Here is a 13,373-nt window from a genome sequence, read left to right as displayed (position 1 = left end):
CCCAAATGAAAACATCACAAGCAGATACCATCTATTTCAGCAGTGCTCTCAGTTTCACGAAATAACTACAGAAATGGTTAAAAAAAAAAAAAAAAAAAGAAAGAAAAAAAGTCGAGTATCTCATTGCTCACTCCAGATACGCATAAAATGAAGTTGCACGTTTTCCATATAGTTTTTATTGGCATCACCAGGTGCACAGGAAAAATGACAAAGTTTTTCAGAGCGCGATTTTTCTTAAAGAAAATGGAACACATCAGAGCTCCGATGGGGGAACGATGGAATAATAAACCATACTCGTATAAATTATAAACATATTACTAAAATATATAGCATGGGTTCCAACAAATAAAAAAGAAAAAAGTAGACGACTGGCATCATAATATCTCAATTAGAGTAGAAGCACGCAAAGGTTTCATAGTTGAACAATCAACAGAACATTCCTGCCACTTCACTTAAAGTTATTGTTTGAGTTTCTACGCAGACCAAGTCAATTAGCATCAGCAGCTGCACGCATTCACAAGTTTCCTGAAAAAAACATCTATGATGACACACCCATTTATGTTCGACTTGGGGACCATTAGAAGAGATTGTACCAGAGTAAATTACACGCCGGACAGTAAGAAATGTAAACTGAGCATTCCTGCTCGGTGAATCCGATTGTTATTTGCTTAAGGGAAAACAAAAGTGAACAGTCCACGAATTTCTAAATTCGAACAGCTTTTCATGTTAATAAATAATCGTCTGTTCACTGCTGGACATCTTGCCAATAGAAAATTAAATTTTAATCGAAAAAAAAAAAAAAACAGTAAAAAAAATCATTGTTTTGAGAAGGGTGGAAAAGGACATCTTGGCTATTGTAACGATAACAATTATAACTGTTCATACGCAACAATGCAAAAAAAAATTGCCTTCGTTCATTGGCTTAAAGGAAATAAAAAGTCATTGTCGTTAACAGTCGGGCAACAATAGCTGTCTAGCGTGATGTTACACTTCATTACTTGCCTTCAAACATGCGACATTGATAAATGATAATCGCATACACACGTACGTGTGCGTGCATTGGCACGCATTCGGTGTGTTAAACGTACATTTCCATATTGAGGCTTCACAATCTTCCGGTTATCGCAAGGGGGGAGTCAAAAAAAGGCAGACATTTTAATGTCGTTTGAACGCGTTTATACGGAATGCGATTAGAAGCGAATCAATAACTTTTAAGTAGTTAATGCAAATTCGGTATTCTTCGTTAACTTTTCGAAGGGCACATTAAATTAAAGCGAAGACTGAAGTACATTAATCCTTCAATTTAAATTTCGCGAGCAACTTTATCGAATGTCAGTTCGCTAAAACTTACAAAGCATCGACGAGTGAACATTTTTCTTTAAATCACGATAGGACCTGAAAATCGGGGTAACAATGATTTTTAAAAGATTGGTGCGTAGAAAGGAGGGTCAGGGTCCCCATAGAGTACTACAGTCGGACGTAAGAACTATTTGATAACTTGACTTTCGCACGCAAGAGGCAAAAGAGAGCGGAGATCATTTTTTTTTCTTCGTCCTATAGACATCCGCTGCTCTAAAGACGTCTTCAGCCCACCCCTATTACCCATTACTCGCAAGCTGGCGGGCCCCTCCGCCCCTTTCTCTGAGCATCCATTAGGTAACAGATGATGGTTCCAACATCTTGTCACTAACACACAGGTCGCGTGGAACAAGTCGCCACCACTGCCGAGTAATGAGACGCCGTTCGCCTATCTGTAATGGCGTTAATCAGCTTTTAATGGCCATCAACGTTAAGTGGTCTTACATGACACCAGTCCTTTTTATTCTTGCTGTTTTGCCCAGAAAGACACCCAAAGATGGAAGAGAACGAACAAAGTTACTTACACTTGTGCGTGGACAATTCTTTTGAAGAATTTTGGCCGCACGTAAATTACACACTGACTTTAAGTTAAGTCATTTGCATGGCTAACGAGTCTCTCTCCTTCTCTCTCTCGTTTACGAGAGGGAGAGAGATTTATATCACAAAGTACGTTAGTTTCAATCACATTCAAATAAATTAAATGTGGCCTTTATCAAGGTTTTCTGCTACTATTGTTCAAGTTCGAAGCCACAAAATAGACGTACAACCATACAACATTAATTATTAAAAAATAAAAAAGATGAAAAACAGCTATGGTGTTTACTAAAAATGATGGCATAATACATTTAAAACATTTTAATGTTTAATCAAACATTTTAAGTGTTAAATACATTTTAAACCTCCTTCATACATCTGCAATCGCGCATAAGTTTCTTAACAATTTAGCCGCGTGTGCGTTCGTCTGTCTTGAGGCGCACTGATGCATTATGTCGGGGCATCAAGCGGCGAATGGCATAGCACTTATATATACGAGGGGTGATCATTTAATTGGCGAACTGGTGCAAGAGCTAATTTTAATTATCATCTGAATATTGTGGATTTCTTCTTCTCGAAATACTCTCCCTTGAACTTTAAACACTTTCGCTACCGTCGTACCCACGCATTAAATGCTTCTTGCAACCATTTTTCGAAAGACTGCGAAGTGCTTCCGTTATGGCTCTGCGGGCATCGTTGTGTCGGACATGAAACGCTTGCCTTTCAGAGCTTTGTTCAGACGTGGAAACGGGAGGAAATCACGCAGGGCTGAGTCTGACGAACAAGGGGGATGTGGCGGCACCTATGGCAGTGATAACTGCCTGCACAATATTAGCCGTATGGGGCCTGGCATTGTCTTTTTTTTTTTTTTTGAAGTTGTTGGCGCATCGGCTTCTGTGGCCATAATGCACCTCCCAAGGTTTTTGCAGTACTTTGATCCATGCCCGCGGCGGGATTCGAACCCGCGACCTTTGGGTTGCTAGGCAGGCACTTTACCCACCCGGCTAGCCCGGTCGGCTGGCATTGTCTTGATTGAGAAACCACTTCGCAGCGGAATATGACCGTCCTACCAAGATACTATTAGCATACGTTTCATTCATCTCTAACTGTTTCCTATGCATTTAAGTCTCGTCTGACAAAATAAAGAATTACATATCGCTGTTCAATCTGTAAGTCCGACATGATACTTGCTTCAAAACGATCGTCAGCGACACGCGGCTAAAACTGCCTTCAAGCAACACTAGCTCGACAAGTACCGGCACGTGAACACAAAATCCGGTGTGAAGTGTTATACGAGGGATGATAATTTATTATCATCCCTCGTATAACAACAATACCAAGCTTCGTTTTGATTTGTCAGACATTTATGTACTTTATAAAAGATTGCTGCTGTTCTGAACTATTAATTTCGTTTATTCGGCTAATTATTTTGCCGAATAAACGAAGGTTCATTTATTTTGTGTTTTTCGCCCATTGTGCGAAGAACGCAAATACGGTTATTTTAAATAAAAAAAAAAGCTCTGGATTTTCTGCTTATATTTTCGTGTAAATGGAAATGTGATAACTGTATCTTTATATTCACCTAACAACTGCTCTTTCATTATTTAATTAGATGACATTATATTAATTTTCTATAAAGATACCGTGCCTGCCAGCATATGATTAATGGGAATAATTCTGTTACGCGTATTCGATAAAATAAGATTATACCCTTTACAAACGTTATGCAAAGTTCTGTTCCACAAAGAGGCAACATAAACGAGAATCCGAACAGAAGAATAGATATTGCAATATAGGAAGGCTATAAACAGTATTGCCATTCTAGGCTTAGCTTATCAAGGTACCAATTATATTACTGTATACAATTACCTCATTTGTTTACCTAATTTCTTATTAGATTTTAGCCAATGAGATTACAGTTTTAACCAATGGAATTTGCAGACTATATTTAAGTCACATACAAAAATTAACTTATCCAAAGAAGTAATTTATAAACAATATGCAAGATTTGTATGACAGCTTAATAAGGACATTCAAAAGACTCTTTTAATAGAAAATTAAAACAACGAACGTTAACAAGCTGAACGAACAAGGCAGCTTAAACAACTGATCTCTTCAAATTTAATTTTCACGTAGAAAATGAATAAAAAAAAAAAAATCAAATATCGATTTCTTTATTTACAATTCATTAATCATAATAGAGCATGAGCAAGTTAGCTACACTTCCATCATATGCAAGGAGTTACAATGTTTATGTAGAATCATTGCTACAAAGAAATAACAACAATATTTCTCAACAGGAATTGCTACTGAAAAATATTGCTGTTTATTGATGGGCGCTCCGAGGAAACTCGTTGCGAAAGTGTTACGTAAACGTGGAAATCAATTCCATCAAAGAAAACTTTTCCAATACAAATACTAGTTTGTAAGGCTAGTACTACAAAAGTTTATATCATATTGTTATTAATGCATTTATAACTTTAAGCCTTCTATTTAAAAATCAAATATTCATTTTATTTGTCTTCATGCATCTTCTTTCTTGTCGTCTGAAGTCCATATTGTTTAAGAAAACAAAGTTCCAAAGTTCCTGAAGTTCCATATATTTATTCTCCCAACTCTGGAAGAGTTGTTTCTCGTTGTAAATGATCATGAAATTAGCAATTCAATTTTGTAAAGTAATTCTGAAAAGAAAGACGCAATATGCCTTGAGGACGTTCACACCTCATATCACATAAAGAAAGTGAAAGGTTAATCTAGTAAACAAACTGCAAAAAGTTGTTTTAATAGTTACTAGATGTATAAGGGCTGTAATTAACATATGATTGTTAACATTTGTTAAGATAGTTTGCATAAGACTACTGTATACAATTAGTGTATACAAAGAGACAAGGCACGTTGCGAAACAGTCTTCACTGAATTAGATCTTTTGGAGCTGAAGTAAAAGTACGTTAATAGGGAAGAATTTGTATTAAAAATGTTTAAAGTATTATAAAATATACAGCATTTATTTTTCCAATTTTTAGTCTAGTTTCTAAAACGGAAAACAGCCTTATGAGACCATGTGTGCCTTTCCCATTCCCTAACAATTTGTGTTATTGTATAGTGTTGATTATCAAGCAGCACAGGGTTCTCCTCACCCACCCAACTCCGCGTTTGTATACACTGTGTCGTAGTACGAACTCTGTAAATACCCAAGGAACAACAGACCAACGCAACCCCAACATTACCCAGACCAACACCAAAATTCACAGTATCTCAGAGTTTACAGAGTTTGTACTGCGACAGAGTATAGAAATGCGGAGTTAGGTGGGGAGAGGGAACCCCCCCGGTTCCGCTTGATAATCAACACTATACAATGACACCGGGGTACAGGAGGGAGTAAGTATAGACTCTGGCGGAGGCGAACCCTGGTCTTTGCCTGAGCATGTCAGGAAGCGAGGGAGAGCTGGAAATTTTTAATTGGAAGGGGGTGCGGAAAAAGAGGGGGGAAGATAAAAGGGTGGATGACAGGAAAACTATCCACCTGGAAATTACAAGTTAAAGAGGAAACTAACAAGAGCATTAAAAAGTTTGTGTTAGTCGGATCCACCTGGAAAAGAAGTTAGGATGGGAGATGGGGAGGGGAAGAAGGGATTGTAGGGGATAAAAATCATAGGCCTCCCTATGTAGGAAGGGGGGGTTGTACTGTGGAAAGTGCTTCTCTGTTTTGCGATCTCACACTGGCCAGATCAGCTGCAGCCAGTGTCAGCTAATCCCAACATCATGCAACCTGGGGGGGGGGGGGGGTGTTACGTCAGAAAAGCAGGAGGGGGCTTCATACTGCTGGCTAGTTTGTATTATAGTTGGATACAAAATAAATCTGATGTAGTATGATCGGTTCAAAAGGTATCTCAAGCCTTCGGTCAGGGGTATCTTTATTTTGAACCCCATTTTATTTCAAGATGGCGTTTACTCAAATTACACCATCCGTTTTAGAAGTGGTGTATTTCCATTCTTACTAAATGGAATCTGCATTACATGGAAAAGAATAAAGGATAATTCATTCTTGAAACAATATTAAAATAAGCTTCATTATTAACCGTGGCGGCTAAAAAAAAAAAAAAAGGCAGAAAGCACTGATAGTTTTTATCATGAAGATTTTTTACATTACTTAACTTTAAGTTTATTTACATTTAAATTTCATAAATGCAAAAATGTTCAATTAAAATTAATCAAATAATCTTTCAACAATCTAATTTCAAAATACAAAAGCAATTGACAACAATTTTCAACAAATTGAAGAAAACATCTCTATCAATTTTTAAATATAAAATTGTAACCTCATTATCGTTTAAGTTCGAGTGCATAAGATCAACATCGAGGAAGCTAAGGCCATGAGGTGGTGCTGTGTATTTTATGATCAGTTTGCCAATTCTAGGGGATGAAAAACTGCGTTGTTTTGATTTTGCGCCAAGTAACAGACTATGAGATGTTTTTCAAACGGTGTGAAAGAACAGCCATTGTAACCACTGTGCTATCTACGCGAACGTGCAGTTTGGGGAACAGGAAATAAAGACAATAGTTTATGTAGCGAGACCACGATGAAACAAAAACTGTTCCCATTGCAACCTTAGCAAATGAAAGTCACTTATGAGATGGATCTGTAGTAGTCAAATAAAAATGACGTGAGTTTTGTAAAAGCTAACCATAGGGTCAGAGAAATTTGCCTGTTTTAAAACGTGGAAAGAACCCAGACACTATAATGACATCATCAAGGGAAGGTGAGAAAAGGAAAAAGATAATATTTAGGTGCTACTCGCAATAATCATAAACACTCTCGAGACAATTTTCGATTGTTGAGTGCAGAAGATAAAAGACCACCAACTTAATCTACGCATGGTTGTGGCAATCGAAACGCATGAGTATCCTTGTACATATAGCGACCTTCCCAATCATTTAAGTGTGTGGTGAACAGCCTTATTAGACATGTTTCGTGGCCCGTTCCATGATCTCCCCCTCCCCAGCAGTAAGAAAAGAGTAATCAAGTTACCTCTTCTTACGTCACCTGGATGTTCCTCACGTACCTTACCTGAAACCTGACATGTTTCGAAAAGAGCAGCAGCAAAGATTCCATGTCAACACGCATGCGTTCTTCTCCAACGTCCTTTCCTCGTTCCATTAGTGAGGACCATGAAATGATAAAAGGAAAGTCAATGTTCTTCCTTCAACGTGAACTAGGTCAAACAATCTGAAAACTCTTAAGCGACCCTCACTGGGTGTGGAGGGGGAGTATGTAGGGATGTGGATTGCTAAAAGGTATCTGGCTGGTGCATCACCGACACAGTACTAGGTCTGACTGAGATTGGGCACGCAGAGAAGACCCTGCCTGCAATCTCGTTTTATTCCTTAAGAAGTTTTTCTTTTCTGCTGATATCTTAGCTCATTCCTTGATAACTTTTACCGGCTGCGGTCAGCTAACTCTCCCTGCGTTTCGTTGGCGCCGCTTGCTGACCAGACGAAGCACAGCGGAAATCACTTCTCCCCGAAGTTTCCGTATTCTCGCGAGAGCATGCTTACCATTCCGCGAAATTGAAGGCGAAAGGCAGCAAAGGTGAAGGGGCCGTAACAACGGTGAGAAGGAATGTTAGACGTTGTGCAGGCACGTGGATGGCCAATTCACTCCTTGCCGGACAATCAGTGTAATGGTCACAAGCGAAAGGGTCGGGCTGTCCTTGGCGTTTCCACGTCCAGCAATAAGTGGTCCATCAGCAGAGCCGAAATCCCCGCTTCACCCCATTGTTTCGATGCCGCCCAATCGAGCTGATTGCCGTCAATCGAGTGCACAAAGTGCATGAGCATGCAATGGGGGAAAATCGGAATGGTTGAAGTATTCGCTAAAAACTTTACTTTTCTTTTCCGTCCCATTCGACAAGCCTCATTTTATCTTTTTATTTCTTTAGCCCAAATCTATTTCAGTAAGGTGCTTCGTCATTAGTCTGCTGTCCGTATAGATCTGATTGTGGACATGCATGAATGTCCTTCTTTCCCATTTGCTGTTTGAGTTTTCTCTACCCAACTACCTACCACTTATTTGCAGACGCTGAACGCCCCTGGCAACAGCAGACTACCACGGCGTGCAACTATAGTAATCTGTGGCAGGAAACACTGACAAATAAAAGCTTATTAAGAAGTGAGGGGCAACATTTCACAAATGATTTCACTTGTGAAATCAATATTTCACGAGTGAATTAAATCTGGATTAAATTCACTTGAAGTTTACATTCTCATTACAAACATCCCCTTAGCTGCAGGTGCTAAGGGGATATAATTTACAAAAATGGTAAAATTAAATCAAAATTTTATTCTATTTGTCTGATTTAAATCAAGTTTGGGATGGCCCGACAAATCTTTCTATATGAACCAAATATAAAATTTCACGAAAATTTCTTCAACTGGAATTCAGTTTTTACATGAGGACACACACAGACAGACGGACGACATGGTGAAGACTATAGGCGTATACACATAAAGAGGCAACAGTATCCGAGTGGTCAACGTAGGAGTGCACGTATATGTGAACGCGCCTAAAAGTGATAAGGAATAGCAAGACTGATAATTGTATCTACGGTGATTTAGTTGCAAAGAGTCATTGAACAGTAGAATAGTGGATTACTAATTACCTGATTCACAGTGATCCCTCAAATTAAAAGGGAATGTTTAACAGACCTTATACCGCATAATAGTAACGTTTTGAACTGCATTTATTGCAGTTCTATGTTAATTCGTAATGATTCGAAAGCCAAAAGTACAAAAGTCACGTACTTACCAGAGGATGAACGGACTCTACAGCAAGGATACAAAGTTCATCGACTGTTCCCAAGATGAGTCTTTCTGGAAATAAAAATAATCAGTCTTCAGAGGGCAGGGAACACCTAATGCAGATATCAACAGTAGTTTTAACTCAACTAATCTACGCTATATTAGTTCACGACCTTGACCGGGGAAGGGTATCCTCATATATGCCACAAGAAGTCCACTTAATGATCACAGTCCAAAACAGCTTAAAGATTGCCACGAACTGGAAATAGTGATAAAGTTGTCACGTTCTTAAAGGCCCAGAGATAATGAAAGTTCACTTGAGCGCGTTACACAAATAAGATAGCGATGGACAAGCATTTCGTCTGGCCTTCGACATTCCGTCACAGTGGCTCACCACAAAAGGTATTCCAGCAGCTCTTTTGCGCTTCGCCGGAGAATATCATCTCACGCAATCGGAATTTCTAGAAATCTCTCGGCATCGAGGAGATCGTTTTCTCGCCGATCTCTGCACTCAGGGTCCATCTATCAGCTGTGCAGATTAAAGTAATCTCCTAAGTCGTTCTTATAGAGCGAACACAGATGGAATTTCTAAAGAGGCTCTCTTCCAAGAAAATGAAGGAACACTGGGAGTAAAGCATCTGCACGAGTCGCTTCCTAGTTTTGAATGAGGAAGTCATTTTGGGAGATGCGTTAACGTTACAATCTCCCGATTAAAATATCCTTTACTGCCATCGAAATCTTCGAGGCTGCGTGTGGCTTTCGCTTGCTTACAGGACCAAAATGACACCGCTTACAAATGCAGGCAAAGTCATTAACCGCAATTTATTTTATCCGCGCGCTTATCTCGAACCCAACGCACAGTCGAATTCGAGAGTAATACAAAGGAGAAAGTAATAAATAGGTAAATAAAAAAGACCATAAAGGTTTATGTTTCGGAGTTAAGTTGGCTCTTTATATATGTACTTTTTTCTCCCTCTCTCTCATCCATTCGCCTTTCTACAAGATGATCACCTCCTTCCCCCCACAACCCCACCCGCGAAGCCAGCAGAATTAAATCCCTCCACAGTGGCAATTTATGGACGTGAGCGATCTGGTTTGAGAGTGCGTGATGATAGCAGTTCCTCGCGTGCGTCTTCATGATGGACAACGAATCTCGCGAGCTGACATTCTCACAGCGTGAAACCACGAGTTTGTATTAGAGCGCGAGCTGAAATCCCATTGTCATTTTCACTGCCGCTGATATTCAGCATTTGAACTTTTTTTTTTTTTAACTGTTGTATTCGTTTCTAAATAAATGTTTAGTTTCTTTCACCAACGTCCCCCTTCCTCCCCATCGCTACGAGTGCAGTCTAACATTGGGCAATTACAAAAGTTTCAAAAGAAATTCTATTTTCTCAGAACCCATTTTTGAAGCGCACATCTCCGAAGAAAATTATGCTTACCGTTCTAAAACCATCAGTTTGGTTCCCCCCTTCTGAGTCTCCCCTTCCCCCTTGTGCTTCCAATTCCAGGTTTATGTAAGAAAGTGCCTCGAATACGGTAATTCCATCCACGCTTGCATACTTAAGGAGCTTTCTAGGTGGTTTCCTTCACCTGTACTGTCGTCGCTCCAAAACGAATGGTTGTGCAGAGATCTTTCGCTCTGAATACCCGGTTCGGGGAGAGAAGAAGAAAACCGCTTCAAAAAGGAAGGCGGTCTTGGTTATTTCTATTCCGGACAGGTTGTCGAAATACGGAAGAGTGAACAATAATGACGATCTTCCTTAACATGCGGGAGAAAGTAGGGGGGGAGGACTTACCGATCCGACCCTTTTCTTTGTTGCTAAGGGAGAAGCACGCGCCGTTTACAAACACACGTTGGTCGACATGCAAGCTGACGTTTTGCATTGATTAATTACTCTGCTCGAATTTTTATGCAACCCCATGCATTTAACTGATGGATGGGAAAACACGGAAGGAAAAATGCACTATGCAAAACTGCAGTAATCTCCCTGACACCCCCTTCCCCTACCCACGCAATATGTCGGTGCGCGTGAGTGTGCGAATCTAGAGAAAGGAGACCTCCTCGTAGCGCTGAATGTAAACCAAAACGCTCCGACAAAGAACTACTTCTTCATCCCCACCCCAAAAGCTTTATTTAGAAGGGAGAAAGCGCGAGAGATTTGTGACCTTAAGATAGAAAAGAGGGATGGGAGAAAGAGGTTATGTGAATGATAACGGCGCTGTTTCCCGACATTGCACCTTTTCCCATCCCCTGACACTGCAGTTGAACAGACACAGGGGTGTGGAACAACAATGCTAAGGCATTCTGTACGATGAATGCGTATCAATCGGTTAGTATGCGAGAGGGGATTCGTTCAAATAACGAGTCGCTAAGAGGTTGTCGTTAGAATAGTACAACTTAGAGCTCGCCATGTATCTGTCGTCTGGTACGACGCCACTTTCCACAGTTCTACTTCATGATCGCCCTGTTCCGTCACCTAGTGACGGCGAATGCATTTTAAGCGCGTGCTGGATGAGTGTTTTAATTGCAGCTCTCGCTGTCGAATGCTAAATATAACTAATTATTCAAAGGTATTAATTATCCTGTTTGGAGACTATAATGAGCCCGATTTGACTGTCGTGATTAATCGATGTTCACCAATTACATCGTGTGAATGAGTCGATTAAACTTTGACGTGAAAGATTTCAAGGTGTAATTTGTAATAAACTGGCTTTGGTTTTGACCTGCGGCGGATACTTCGTGATGGATTTACGATCAACAGATCAGCGTAATTGAGAGCGCCCGAATTGGAAAATACATTTCTATTCCATAAAAGAACTCAACAACTGGACATTTAACTTTTTTTTTTTTTTTTTTTCCCATGATATTCTGAACAAGCAAAGCCATTTGGCGCGTGACACTCGGCCCCTTGTTGAAGTTAATTTTAAAAATATTGAAAACGATATTTAAAGACCAAAGTAATTTTCTATTCCTGTTTTATCTCTCAAATTAGGATTCTCTTTATGCGATTTTTTTCCCTCCCCCACTCCACCCTTCCCAAATTGACTGTTGCTACGACAAAATAAAAAATAAATCTGCGGTAAGCTCGTTTTCTATATTTGGCAGCAAGAGTAAGCAAAAAGGGTATAGATAAGGAAAATGTTACGGGTAATTTTCGAAGAGTTAAAGTAATTACAATTAGTTTCTTATCCGGAGCTTTCTAGGGAAATCAAAACCATCATTGTTTTTTGAGAAGTTCAGACGAGTGCGACTTTAATCTAATCTAAACAGTGACAGAGCGATTCGTCTGCCGTGAAGCGGAGGCATTTATTTCATAGCAGGGTTTCACCGGTCGTAATCACGCCCGTCGAGATGTCACGGCGAGCTAGATATAGCGCAAATAAAATTAAATAAAAATCCTGCACTGTGGGTTGGATCTTAGGTTGCAGATGTAAAAACAAGCCGGAAATTGCGATGAAAATCAATATTTATTACGAAGATTAATCTCTTCCATTTCGAGCAACACTAGGGACGGATATAACAGCTTGCTCGCGACAACTCGCGTTTTCGCGCCTTAGGAAAAGTCAAATAAAAACTCATATTCGACATTTATGGTAATATTTACAATCCAGTCAGCTGTGACGAGCAGCAAAACTCTCCAGTTGAACTGCTCACGCAATTCAGAGCATATTCTAAATTAATGTAAAATATTATAAGTGCTCAGAACACTGGATATTCATTATTCAACAACAGGTTAGAGTAGGTGGGAATTCTTTCGAAATCTTACCGTCAGCTCTCTTTTCTACCACTTTATCTTCAAGTTGTCCTTGTAGTAAACTTCCATGTGCCCCGGAATATAGCCACAATTTCATCTCTTTTCGTTAGAATTTTTCAACAACAGGTTAGAAGTTTGAATAATTCTATACTGCATAAGTTATCAACTTTGAAAATCCGGTTAATATTTCATATATGAATTTTAAGAAAAGAGATGAAATTGTGGTTATATTCCGGGGCACATGGAAGTTTACTACAAGGGCAACTTGAAGATAAAGTGGTAGAAAAGAGAGCTGACGGTAAGATTTCGAAAGAATTTCCACCTACATTGCTTCGATTCCGTGTGAGTGAGTTTTTCGGTACGGGTTCCAGAGAGGTAGAGTCTAACTCAGCGGTTGGATTAAACATTCACGTATATTCCTATGAATTAATTATATACGATTTAACTTTTAATTGATCAACATGGGTGCCGTTCACATTTTTTATTTTTTTGAAAACAATCTCAAAGCTGAGCATAACAACTCTCGAAACCATGGGGACACCCCCCCCCCCACATCAAACTGTCAACTGACTAGTTTGCCCATAATCTGACTGTACATCAGTGGCCACATTATTAGGTACACCTACCAACAGCGAGCAGCTACCTCGCCTCTCTGCCAGGCGCGAAAGCGTGCCACAGGAATAATAGTCTACATTGACTGAGTTGTTTCCTACAGCTATTGAAGCAAACTGGATGGAAGCAGATTTCTACTCCAAAAATTTCGTTCTTCCTCATCCCGCAGATGCTCAGTTGGAATCAGATCTGTTCACCGGAGAGAGCGATTTCGGCAGTAAGCCGAAATCGCTCTCATGTTTCTGGTACCGGTTCTGGCCTTGTGATGTAGCATAAGAACCTTGTTGAAAGAACCCCACAGGTGGATACATT

General features: G+C 39.7%; 1 protein-coding gene across 1 annotated transcript in view; it reads right to left on the bottom strand.

The window, feature by feature from the left end:
• Positions 1 to 13,373, bottom strand: part of LOC150076249 (plexin-B-like) — a 705,969-nt gene that overhangs the window by 649,380 nt on the left and 43,216 nt on the right. Inside the window, exon 2 of the mRNA XM_090387297.1 lies at positions 8,699 to 8,763. The gene's annotated coding sequence lies outside the window, so the exon portion shown is untranslated. The remainder of the gene's footprint in view (positions 1 to 8,698; positions 8,764 to 13,373) is intronic.

The sequence above is a fragment of the Mastigoproctus giganteus genome, chromosome 13 (genome assembly GCF_048544385.1).
Source record: "Mastigoproctus giganteus isolate SK-2022 chromosome 13, ASM4854438v1, whole genome shotgun sequence".
Classification (NCBI taxonomy): Eukaryota; Metazoa; Arthropoda; class Arachnida; order Uropygi; family Thelyphonidae; genus Mastigoproctus; species Mastigoproctus giganteus.
This window is presented reverse-complemented; position numbering and strand designations above follow the sequence as displayed.